Raw genomic sequence first — 12,591 nt, forward strand, 5'->3', positions numbered from 1 at the left:
GGTGATTAGTGTAATAACTAACAATAAAAGCTAGTCACCATTCACTCAGTGTTGTGAAGATTGCACCAATAGCCTATTAGCATCAAACCTAATACGTTACGTGGTTACGGTTTGAATTAGCCTTGCTCATTTTCTAGATAACAGCACGCCACAGTGTCACAAGCCTAATTCCTCTGAAATTTGAGCAATTACTCTCTTCCTGGTAGCTTTTATTTGTATCTTAGCATGAAAATGCCCCTTAGCTTAGCTCTTTTCTTTCCTTCAACAATCATACATGTTTAAAGAGAAGGAAAAAAAGAGAGAAGCAAAATAAAAACGAACAATCTCTCCAGTTCAGCTAGGGATTAGCCTAAACACGCTAACGGCAGATCATCAGAGAACATCTCCCCAACAGGAGACGAGTGAAATTTTAAACGAAAAGCTATCAAACGACACAATGGTGAGGGGTTGTTTCTGTAGTGGTGTTAGCGGCAATGCTAATAAGAGCGCTAAGAGAGATTCTCTGTGTGTCTCCTTCTCTCTTTGTCTGCCTGAAGCCGAAGGTGGCTGGGTGCCTTCGAGCTACAGATTCGCATCGCATCATGACGATCTGGAACTTGCATGAGTCAGTGAGAGCTAGCGTTAGCCAGCCAGCTGAACTGATTCCACAGCGTTAGGGAGGGAGGGAGGTTTGTGGGGGGAGAGAGAGAGAGAGAGAGAGAGAGAGAGAGAGAGAGTCTAGCTTAATTGAAGTGGAAAACACTGAGAGAAGCACAAGCCCTAGTTATTTTTCATTTGCTGAAGGATCTGAGTGCACTTTTTCTACTCTCCAAAGCTACAGTGAGCATGACTAAGCATTATGGTGATACAGAAGCAAAGGGATTTGGTCTCCGACGTCCTACCACAGGCTAAGCTGTCTCTAAAAGGTGCACAAAACAAGTCACTTCACACTCAAACTGAAACTCAGGTAAAGTAAGACCACAGATAACAAAACCTTCAGCTTAGCAGCACTGTGCTGTGTATATCTTCACTGCAACTGATACATAAACGTATATACCAGATTTCTTGTTTCTTTTTTATTTGTTTCTTTAGAGAAACACTAGTGACATAGTCTAATTATTTTGCAGTGATGTCTTTCATTATTAAGGCAAATTATTCTACATTTTTCTGATCACATTCAAAAACATCTACCTGTTTAGCCCGACAATAGCAGCAGTCATACTAAGTGCTTCATACTGTTCAGAGTCGCAGTGTGTCTGGAGCCAACATGGAATCACTGGGTGCAAGGCAAAGCAGGAATACACTATCACTATCACAGGGTATCACACACACACACACCTACAGACAATTTCACACAGACAATCCACCTTCTGACTGTGGGAGAAAAACTGTGCGGAAACACCTGAAAGAAACCCACACAGACACAGGGGGAACACAGCAAGCACCTCACGAACAGGGTTTGAACCCACAACCCCAAGAACCAGGAGCTGTGTGACAGCAGCACTACAGCAGTCACTTTACAACAAAACGTAGTTCTGGTCAGTTCCAGCCGATAGTTAGGGCTTCCCCAGTCACACACAATGTTGACCCACTCTGGAGGGTGAGGGTCAGCAGATGGTTCTGACAATACATGTGAAGCCAACTTCTGCTTCTTTTTTAAACTGCTGCTAACACAACACCAATGCACAGCTCAACACTTTTGGAGGAGAACACTTTCCAGATCTGTTATGACAGCCTACATACACTCATTATCAAAAATAATAACTGCACCATGAGGCAGTGTCAGAGTGCGATGATATTTGGAAGGAAGATATAGTTTACTGGGAACAATAAATGATTAAATATTTAGACTGATATGGTCAATATTTATTGAGCTACACATACAGAAGTAGTAGCTCTCAGTATGACGTCTGAAAAACACAACATGCCAGACGTGTCAGCGTGGAACTGTAGAGGATCCCAACCGTGCCCAGTGATAATCCATCCATTGCCTGTAATGAAGACCAAAGGTAATCTGGCATCATACCTAATTGTACCCGTTTATTCTCCCTGTGTCTGCGTGGGTTTCCCTCAGGGTGACTGTCTGTGAGGAGTGTGGTGTGTTCTCCCTGTGTCTGCGTGGGTTTCCTCCGGGTGACTGTCTGTGAGGAGTGTGGTGTGTTCTCCCTGTGTCTGTGTGGGTTTCCTCCGGGTGACTGTCTGTGAGGAGTGTGGTGTGTTCTCCCTGTGTCTGCGTGGGTTTCCTCCGGGTGAGTATCTGTGAGGAGTGTGGTGTGTTCTCCCTGTGTCTGCATGGGTTTCCTCCGGGTGACTGTCTGTGAGGAGTGTGGTGTGTTCTCCCTGTGTCTGCGTGGGTTTTCCTCCAGGTGGGTGAATGTGTGAGTGTGTGTCGCCCTGTGAAGGACTGGCGCCCCCTCCAGGGTGTATTCCTGCCTTGTGCCCAGTGATTCCGGGTAGACTCCGGACCCACCGCGACCCTGAACTGAATAATGGTTACAGATAATGAATGAACGAATGAATAAATGTCTACATTGGACAACATTGTGCTTGTGATGAAGTGAGTCAGTTATTTACAGGTATTCAGTGCCCATATTATTACAATAGTACTTGTATCAGCCTGAAAGCTTCATGAAAAAGTAAAGAATTAAACATCTCCAGAGCACTTTACATCTTTATTTACTCTATCTACTGTTGACTACGTTTGAAGAAAATGTAGCAGTTATTGAAACCCTTAAACACAAGACTAAGGTGGGAAGATGCGAGGAATATGAGGATGATAGATAAGTAGCTACTGCAGAAACACGTTTTGAAGGCACTGTTTGTTTGTTTGTTTTCGTAAGATAAAGCCTCACTAAGACTGCCTCGAACGAACAGAAACGTTTGGAAGTCTTTTCTTATCACATCTTGATCTAGGATTTAGGATTGTTTTCATATACATTTTGGGTGCTTTTTTTTCTTTAAATTTCATCACTGGTGTTTGCCTAAAGTTTTCCACATTACCGGAATTCACCCTAATCCTAACACTTTTTCCCTTGACCTTGTCACAAGCGTAAACGTTACTCGCTCACCTTCCCACAGAACACCTTTCCATTCCATAAACGGGTTGGAGGTAACCACGGCAGAATAAAGAGTGACCCGCCTTCCCTTTAGCTCTAACCTGTCACAGCACATTGTGCTCTAAACCTCACCTGTCGAAAGGCTTCAGTGTAGCAGGCTTTACCCCCAACTTACACACACACACACACACACCATAGACCTAGCCCTCCAGGGAGGTGGTGTGCTGATAATAGGAGCAGACGAATGCCTCACTCTGTCTGTCTGCAGTTGAGGAGAGTTGGTCCTGGCAACAAATTCACACACACACACACGCAAACACCACACACACACACACACACACACACACACACCCTGGCAGCAGTCCGCCCCAGATTGATCCAGAAGATTCAGGTGGAAGAGACTAATGAGCGTACTGCGCCTCAGAACAAACAAGCAACCGCCCGCAACGGAATAGGTTTGTGTGTGTGTGTGTGTGTGTGTGTGTGTGTGTGTGTGTGTGTGTGTGTATCTGTGTTTTAGAAGCTTTACCCAGGCAGGTGGAAAGCACTCAGCAAGCGAGGGAGAAGATGAGGCTGTTGTATTTTCCATGAGTGCGCACACACACACACACACACACACACACACACACACACCACACACACACACACACACACACAACTAGATGGGCGTTATATGAAACAACAGGGGCTTCAGCAATAAATGGCATTGTTGGAGCAATTTAAAGCAGAGCGGTTTGTTACGGCAATTTAAGGCAAAGTTTTGCCTTGTTAAAGAGTGTGGTTTTTTATGTACTGCATTACAAACTTCAGCTCTCTCTCTCTCTCTCTCTCTCTCTCTCTCTCTCTCTCTCTCAGCCCAACTGGCGATATATCAAACTTGGATCCAGTCGTATAGCCATGCCCTGAATATTAGCACACAGCTGTAACAGGGACAGAGAAGAGCCCTGGTGAAATTCGTCAGGTCAACAACGGCTGTGTGGTGAAAGAAACAACAGAATAAAACTGAGCAGAGATAAATAGTGTAGATTGGACATCAGGAAATGGGCACCAGTGAGTAATTGTACACCAATGTAGAAGAGCTATAAGCTCGTTGGATGAGAAGGCTGTTACAGGAAGGTATGTCCACTTAGGATCAATTTTAGCAACACCCCTGGGCAGCTATAAAAGAGCAGACTCCTATCTACTGAAATGTGGAGAGACTTCTGGCTGGGCCTTGACTCATTCGAATTCAAATTCCAATCACGTCATTGGCCAGGAATTTGTTCTCCTCATTTTAACCCAATCCGTGCAGTGAAACACACATTTACACACTCAGTAGTGAACACCAGGGGGCAGTGAGCACACACACTCGGAGTGGGGAGCACATGACACGGCGCTCAGGAGCAGTTGGGGTGTAATAGGTCCCTTGCTCGAGGGCCCTTCAGTCATGACCTTCCAGCTCTGGGGATCAAAACGACAACGCCCAGTTCCTCACCACCTGTAACCGCTAATCCCAGTACAGGGTTGTGGTGGGAATGACTGGGCGCCAGTTCATCACAGGGCACCACACACTGTCAGAAAAACTGTCACTGTGGTGGTCCCCTTAATGAGTGCACATAGAGTACCTTTAATTAGGGAACATAACTGTACCTTATTCATTCAGATTTGTAGGTTTTAAAGTCTGAAAGTGTTGGTTTTCCACGCCCCGTTTCATCCCCAGGACTTTTATTGTGTTATTTTATTCTCCACAGTTGAATAATGAAAGATTACAGAGATCCCCCTCTCATTCTGGAGAAGAGAATGTAATGAAGCTTTAGGGAACACCACTGTTTGTAGCTTTAGTGACTAATCACGTACCTCTACTGTGCTTTTTTTCTGAGTGTGTATGAACACTTTTGCATGGACAGTCCACCAATGTGTGTTTTTTGGACTGTGGGAGGAAACCAGGGCACCTGGAGGACATGTGAATGAGAACTAAAGTAAAGGTAAGTCATGTACATAAATTAGGATTGAACACAAGGTTTTCTGAAATGCCCTTAAACTATGTTCAGTTGTTAAGACAAACTCACACTTCCTGGTGTGGTGTGTAACTGTTGTCTACAAAACGTGAAAAACTACATACTTCAAAACTGAATACTTTATACTTTTGCTGTCACACAGCTTCAGGGTCTTGGGGTTGTGGGTTCAAACACAGTGGTGGCTCCTGCTAAATTTCTTGGGGTCGGGGGTTCATTATGTAAATTAAGAGTTAGACATCTAGACGACTGGCACATATCCTGACAAATGGAAACTATCCTGACACTCATTCATTCATTGTCTGTAACCCTTATCCAGTTCAGGGTCACAGCAAGGCAGGAACACACCCTGGAGGGGGCGCCAGTCCTTTACAGGGCAACACACACACACACACACACACACACACATTTGAGTCGCCAATCCACCTACCAACATGTGATTTTGGAGTGTGGGAGAAAACTGGAGCACCCAGAGGAAACCCACGCAGACACAGAGAGAACACACCACACTCCTCACAGACAGTCACCCAGAGGAAACCCACGCAGACACAGGGAGAACACACCACACTCCTCACAGTCACCCAAAGGAAACCCACGCAGACACTGGGAGAACACACCACACTCCTCACAGACAGTCACCCGGAGGAAACCCACGCAGACACAGAGAGAACACACCACACTCCTCACAGACAGTCACCCGGAGGAAACCCACACATTCACAGAGAGAACACACCACACTCCTCACAGAGAGTCACCCGGAGGAAACCCACGCAGACACAGGGAGAACACACCACACTCCTCACAGACAGTCACCCGGAGGAAACCCACACAGACACAGGGAGAACACACCACACTCCTCACAGACAGTCACCCGGAGGAAACCCACGCATTCACAGAGAGAACACACCACACTCCTCACAGACAGTCACCCGGAGGAAACCCACGCAGACACAGGGAGAACACACCACACTCCTCACAGACAGTCACCCGGAGGAAACCCACGCAGACACAGGGAGAACACACCACACTCCTCACAGACAGTCACCCAGAGGAAACCCACGCAGACACAGAGAGAACACACCACACTCCTCACAGACAGTCACCTGGAGGAAACCCACGCAGACACAGGGAGAACACACCACACTCCTCACAGACAGTCACCCGGAGGAAACCCAAGCAGACACAGAGAGAACACACCACACTCCTCACAGACAGTCACCCGGAGGAAACCCACACAGACACAGAGAGAACACACCACACTCCTCACAGACAGTCACCCGGAGGAACTCTCTGTACACAGCTCTGGCTCCAGCTTAATATTTACTCATAGAAAATTCTATACATTTCTTACTCTTCACTCGCTGGCCCGTTTCCCAAAGCCTTAACAGGGAGAGAAAGTGTTCAGTGTGATGCTCACTCTACCACTTAAGAATCTTCTTTGTTCTGAGATGCTTTTGGGGAAACCCAGCCCTGGTTGGTAGCTGCTCTCTGTAAACAGCTCTGGCTGCAGTAATTATCCAAACAGAACTTAATCAGTGCCCTATTCACTACATACCATACAAACGTCCCCATGTTCACACCCCACTTCTGGTCACTCTCAGTGAGGAGGAGGCGTGTTATCACTGTGCCAGCATGGGTTTCCTCCAGGTGCTCCTGTTTCGTCCCACAATCCAAAAACACATATCGGTAGGTGGTTTATTTATTGAAAAGCATCCACGGGTGTGAGTGTGTGAGTGACGTGCCCTGTGATTGACGGGGGCCTCGTTCAGGTTGTGTTCCAATGATTCCTGGTAGGACCTTTGACCCGGAACAAGACGTTCACAGAAAATGAAGGAATAGATGATTGAAAGTCATATAAATTAGGTTTTTTTTACAAACTCCATTCAGATGTTTCCTTCAAGGTGGAGTCAGATTCAACTGCTTCTATGAGCAGCCTCCTGGTGAGCTCCTGGTAGCTACAACAGGTGAGAACACTCATTTCGCTGTCAAAACAGCCATTTGTTGGGGAAAAAATAACTTCCTGCGTTGTGCAGTATCTGTCAGAGGCTCTAAATCTGAAAGGCAAATGTCTACACATTGAGCTGATGCTGAAACATGGAGGACTTCCAATACGAGCAGATAGGAGGCTCGAAATACCTCAAAACGGCTGCCTGGGGGCACAAGCAATATGGCGTCAGAGTGGGAAGACTTGATTTTTGAGCTGAGTTTGTAATGAATCTCTCTCTCTCTCTCTCTCTCTCTCTCTCTCTCTCTCTCTGCCCCCACCTCACTTGCTCTCTCTCTCAATGTCTAACTACAGTTCTTTGACGTGTGTTTGGTTCTCCTCTGCGAAATCGCATCCCGGTGGAGTTTAGTAACGCTGACTTTTCAGGCTGCCTTGACAAGTGGAGAGAAAGAAAAAAAAAGAAGAAAGAAAAAAGGCTGTCTGCTGCTAACTCATGAAGAGAGAGAGAGAGAGAAGCAAGCAGGGAAAGGGAGGAAAAGGGAATGAATGAGCGAGGCCTTAAGGATGGAGGGCAAAGACCTTGAAACGACAGAAGGAGCAGACAATATGGGCGTACGTGTATGCGTATGTTTTTCCATATTTTTGAGATAAAAATGCACTGACATTCTGTGAAAACCAGAGAAAAACACGGCTCACCTACAAAACACTCCTCGAGATTTTTTTTATAAAGAGCTTTTTATGAAAGATCCATATGCAGTTTTCTTTTACTGAAAGGGCAAAACAATTTTCTGTTTACTGAGGTTAAGGTTGGGTTCAGAAAGTTGTTACTGCAGATAGATATTGACATGTATATAAATTCACACATGACCATTACACGGGGGAAGATACATAGTTCTCATAGTTGGAACAAAGCTTCTCCATTTTTGTTTGTTTGTTTTTTTGTTAGATTTTGAAAATAGCAGCTGAACGTAATCAAAACATCATAAAGAATGGATAAAATAATGGTCCAATGATTTAAGGACACTATTTTCTGGATAGGCTCTGGACCACTGCAGCAGGTAGTGTCTCTGTTACAGCGCCAGGGTCCTGGAGGTTGTGGGTTCAAATCCCGCTCAGAGTGACTGTCTGTGAGGAGTGTGTCCGCATGGGTTTCCTGTGTGGGGGCGCCAGTTCTTTACAGAGTGACACACATTCACACACTCACACCTACGTACACTTTCGAGTCTCAGATCCACCTACCAACGTGTGTTTTTGGAGCGTGGGAGGAAACCGGAGCACCCAGAGGAAACCCACGAAGATACAGGGAGAACACACCACACTCCTCAAAGACAGTCACCCAGAGGAATCCCACACAGACACAGAGAGAACACACCACACTCTTCACAGACAGTCACCCAGAGGAATCCCACACAGACACAGAGAGAACACACCACACTCTTCACAGACAGTCACCCGGAGGAAACCCACACAGACACAGAGAGAACACACCACACTCCTCACAGACAGTCACCCGGAGGAAACCCACGCAGACACTGAGAGAACACACCAAACTCCTCACAGACTGTTCCCATATTTATCATATGAAGTCATGGACAACCATAGTACAATGACAACTTTTTGTTGCTTTTTAAAATGTAATAATAATATTTTATCATGCACGTACTGACAGGTGGCACCAAGGTGGAGGAGCAGGTAGTGTCTCTGTCACAGCTCCAGGGTCCTGGAGATTGGGGGTTCGAGTCCCGCTCCGGGTGACTGTCTGTGAGGAGTGTGGTGTGTTCTCTCTGTGTCTGCGTGGTTTTCCTCCGGGTGACTGTCTGTGAGGAGTGTGGTGTGTTCTCTCTGTGTCTGCGTGGTTTTCCTCCGGGTGACTGTGAGGAGTGTGGTGTGTTCTCTCTGTGTCTGCGTGGTTTTCCTCCGGGTGACTATCTGTGAGGAGTGTGGTGTGTTCTCCCTGTGTCTGCGTGGGTTTCCTGCGGGTGACTGTCTGTGAGGAGTGTGGTGTGTTCTCTCTGTGTCTGCGTGGTTTTCCTCCGGGTGACTATCTGTGAGGAGTGTGGTGTGTTCTCCCTGTGTCTGCGTGGGTTTCCTGCGGGTGACTGTCTGTGAGGAGTGTGGTGTGTTCTCTCTGTGTCTGCGTGGGTTTCCTCCGGGTGAATGTCTGTGAGGAGTGTGGTGTGTTCTCTCTTTGTCTGGGTGGGTTTCCTCCGGGTGACTGTCTGTGAGGAGTGTGGTGTGTTCTCTCTGTGTCTGTGTGGGTTTCCTGCCGGTGACTGTCTGTGAGGAGTGTGGTGTGTTCTCTCTGTGTCTGCGTGGGATTCCTCCGGGTGACTGTCTGTGAGGAGTGTGGTGTGTTCTCTCTGTGTCTGTGTGGGTTTCCTGCGGGTGACTGTCTGTGAGGAGTTTGGTGTGTTCTCTCTGTGTCTGCGTGGGTTTCCTCCGGGTGACTGTCTGTGAGGAGTGTGGTGTGTTCTCCCTGTGTCTGTGTGGGTTTCCTCCGGGTGCTCCGGTTTCCTCCCACGGTCTAAAAACACACGTTGGTAGGTGGATTGGCAACTCAAAAGTGTCCGTAGGTGTGAGTGAGTGTGTGTTGCCCTGTGAAGGACTGGCGCCCCCTCCAGGGTGTATTCCCACCTTGCGCCCAATGATTCCAGGTAGACTCTGGACCCACCGCGACTGGATAAGGGTTACAGACAATGAATGAATGTTTGGATATATATAACGTATCAGGGAAATGTAATTTTTTTTTTGTGATGTATATTTTTTTTGCTATCACTCACTTTTATTACTGTGAAGATCATGCAAATAGACTTACTTCACTATCACATACATCAAAGGCTTACGACATCTTTTCCTTCCTTTTCTCCTCTCCCACTCTCTCTGTCTCTCTCACACACACACACACATACACATACACAATGCTGCACACACTTTTCTGACAGCAGTGGTTCTTTCTCAAAGGCAACAAAAAAAAATGTGCTTAATCCATATCTTATGCAACCCACTCCCAGGCTTTTTCTCTTTTTCACACAAACACACACACACACACACACACACACACACGAGCGTGATCCCTCACCAGTTTGAGAGATTTGCATTTCAGCCAAAAAGCTTCATTAGCCTATTGTTAATCTTGCCTTTAAAGAGTTCTGCTGCTGAGTGCTGGAACCAGCGAAATGTCACTGAATTTAAAAATAATCCTGTGTCTCCAGAGCCAAAGGGAGAGAGGGGACAAGAGGGACAGGCCGACAGACAAAGAACAGGCCTAGGACAAAAGAACAGCATGTAGAAAGGGACCGGAGCGACACAGTGGAGATCCAGACGAAATAAAGAGAGGGTAAACAAACACCAATCAAAGGATTAATGAATTTAACCCCAAATAACTCAGAGAACATATGTCTGCATCTTTTTCACATGCTGCGGATGTTTGAGAATAAAATAAAATGCTGTGAATAAACCGATCCCATTCCAACTTGAAAGGGGGGCTTTGAGCAAATACTGAAATGAGTAAAACTGTAAAATCACATCTACGCCACTTTAAAGGCATTTTCCTTGATATTAACTTCTAAATATGTAATTTGACGAGTTTGTAGGGGGTTAATTAATGACAGCAGGGGGGCGGGGGTTAATTGCACTGGCCATAATAACACTACTAAGGTCTGGTACTGATGCTGGGTTAGTTATGGATCATGGATGGAGGTAACAGATTAATGACAGGTGATAACAGTATTTCCTTAAAGCAACACTATGTAGTATTTTAACGAAAAGGTACAGCTTCAAAAATCATTGTGATGCTTCACTGACCTGTAATACGAGGAAAACAGCCTCTGTAGGTGCTACTTTGGGCTCAGCACTGCAGAAAATGCACTATGTAACTATTGGAGGAGGGTAGGAAAATCTCTTTTTTTTTAAAGGTAGAATCACTCAACTTCAAAACTAGGAAGAAGATTAACTTAGAAACATACAATCAATCTACAATCCACAGCTTCATCTCCACGAGTGTGTAACAAAAATCAATAATAAAAACAAACCAAATAAATAACGAAAGAAAAATTCGGAACTCTAAAATCCTTGTATAAAAACGCGTCACAGTTGGAGAGTAATCTGCTTGCTCTGACTCTAACGGGAAGGGCTTTTTTTTTGTCCCAGTGAAACAGCCTTAATGAAAGGCTCACAGTGGTACCGCTCCACTTCATTAGACCAAGGCTGTTCTCCTTATTTTTATCGATAATGAGTCTGTTCTAATCAGAAGCTCAGGTTGAGTCAGACCACTGTATCTCTGCAGCGTGTGCGTCACTGTTCTGACCCTGATTATGAACTGATAACGAGGGGAAAAAAGAGAAACACAGAGGGAGTATAAAGAGATTTTAAACTCTCTATTGTATGAGCTTATTCTCTGCTGACTTTCACTGTGTCACGTGTTGCAGCAAACAGTTTACTCCGTTTAATGATTTGTTTTCTTACAGTTGTCTGTTTAAGCAGCTGTGTGTTTAAAACAGACTCCTGCACTTTTAAAATGTTCCTGTAGTCCATCTGTAAAAACAAAGCACCAAATATAGACCACTACTACATTCTCACAGCACTAGGACTATAGACTCGAATGGTGTTTTACCACTGCATGGACCCTACTCCCCTCGACTCGTCTCTTTCGCTTCTTCACCGGCCCAATCTCGTACCTGGAACCGGGTACTTCTTTAGTCCCTGCTTGCGTCTGGCACAAACCGAGCTGAATAGGTACTAAATGCGACGTGTAGAGCGCTGATTGGCCAGAGAGACCTGTCAATCACCATGAAATGCAGAGCTCCAACAAAAACACACCGCTTGTATTATGCCGTGGTGTTTTAAAGAGGTTCAAACGCTCCTTGGATCGATGGCTGACAAACTCCAGCGAGAGCTGAAAGTGCAACAAGGAAAGGCACGGAGCAATGTTCGGTCCAAAAAACAACAACAACGTGCGAATAAACAAGTAAACAGTGCTTAATATCACAGCTGCCGTTGGTATGGTTTTCAAAGGCAGCAGTTCCCATTAGGTTTAGTGACATCGCCGGCTCTATTCATGGGGAGCTGTGCTAGTGGAAAACCCACCAGATAAAAGCGTGTTGAGCCGTGCCGAGCCGAGCTGAGTCGAGTCAAACTGATGCAGTGGAAAAACACCAGTCAGTTTGTCGGTGGTTCAGAAAGAGACCAGCATTCTTGGTGCTGCAGTAAAAATAACTGGACTTATGTATTAACAAAATTCTGGAAGTTGGACCAGGCCCAAACTCTTCCTCTCTGCCCTCAGCCCCAAACTCATGTCATTTTCATTACAGATGAACCCTCTCCCACCTCTGCCCCTACTGGCTGGGGGTCAGCGCTACACACATTCATAAACCACCTTAAACTAATGCCCAATGGACCATACGAGCACCATAATACACACTCCCCGTGGACAGGAAATGAAAAAAGCATGACTTTTAAAACAGATTGTTTACATTTTCAATAAAGTTTCAAACAAAACAACAGTATATTAAAATGTAGCTTCTATGTTAATTACGATCATTAATCCCTGTCAGTTTATAAATGAGGTCAATATTACTAAGCGATTGCTAATCAAGTTCGTGTATATCCGATTATATAA

The 12,591-nt window shown here is 45.6% G+C and overlaps 1 protein-coding gene across 11 annotated transcripts in view; it reads right to left on the bottom strand.

The window, feature by feature from the left end:
- Window positions 1–12,591, bottom strand: part of LOC136677641 (receptor-type tyrosine-protein phosphatase S-like) — a 178,030-nt gene that overhangs the window by 83,610 nt on the left and 81,829 nt on the right. The gene's annotated exons all lie outside the window — the stretch shown is intronic.

Source organism: Hoplias malabaricus, chromosome Y (genome assembly GCF_029633855.1).
Source record: "Hoplias malabaricus isolate fHopMal1 chromosome Y, fHopMal1.hap1, whole genome shotgun sequence".
Classification (NCBI taxonomy): domain Eukaryota; kingdom Metazoa; phylum Chordata; class Actinopteri; order Characiformes; family Erythrinidae; genus Hoplias; species Hoplias malabaricus.